Below are 685 nucleotides of genomic sequence, written 5' to 3'. Positions count from 1 at the left end.
TTTTTTTTTTTTTTGATTGACATACTTCCTTATGTAGGTCAGTTCTCAGGGTCATAAGTAAATGGAATGTTCAAACATTCACTTACATACATTATGAGTGGGTAAAGGGATAGGATCATAGCAAAAAATTGACCTGTAGTCTGAAGTATACCTTGCAATTGTTCTCCCACAAAGACTTAGGAAGAAGATCAATTGGGGGATGTGTCTCCACAATCCAGGATGATGGATTCTTCTCCAATTGTGTTATACCTGGAAAATTTTAGTTTGGTATATTGAAATATTATAGTCCAAGGAGCTTGCACTTTCTCATCTTCCCAAACAATTTTTTAAGACATTTTTGAGCAGTATATAATGCAGTTAAAATTTGAACCAATCACAGGCATTTTTCTGGATTCCAAGAGGCAAAACTGTGTAATATTTAAGGGTATGTGTTCTGTGCTTAGCCTCCCCAGGTTCACATCCTGACTCTATCATTTACTTATTATTAGACATTTTGAAAGTATCTCAGAGTCACTGTGCTCACTTTCCCCATCAACAAAATGAGGGATAATAATACCCACTTTAGTAATGTGGAGTTTTCTCAAACCTGTGCATTACTATAAATGGTTTTTAAAATGTCTTCTATATGCCAAAGAGGTATTGGTACCTAGTAATTCTAACATTGGCTATTATGTTGCATCAGCTA

At 34.9% G+C, this 685-nt stretch overlaps 1 pseudogene; it reads right to left on the bottom strand.

Annotated features, from left to right (window-relative positions):
* LOC103605670 overlaps positions 1–685 on the bottom strand; it is a 51,509-nt pseudogene that overhangs the window by 45,760 nt on the left and 5,064 nt on the right.

This window comes from Galeopterus variegatus, unplaced genomic scaffold (genome assembly GCF_000696425.1).
Source record: "Galeopterus variegatus unplaced genomic scaffold, G_variegatus-3.0.2 Scaffold5979, whole genome shotgun sequence".
Classification (NCBI taxonomy): Eukaryota; Metazoa; Chordata; class Mammalia; order Dermoptera; family Cynocephalidae; genus Galeopterus; species Galeopterus variegatus.
This window is presented reverse-complemented; position numbering and strand designations above follow the sequence as displayed.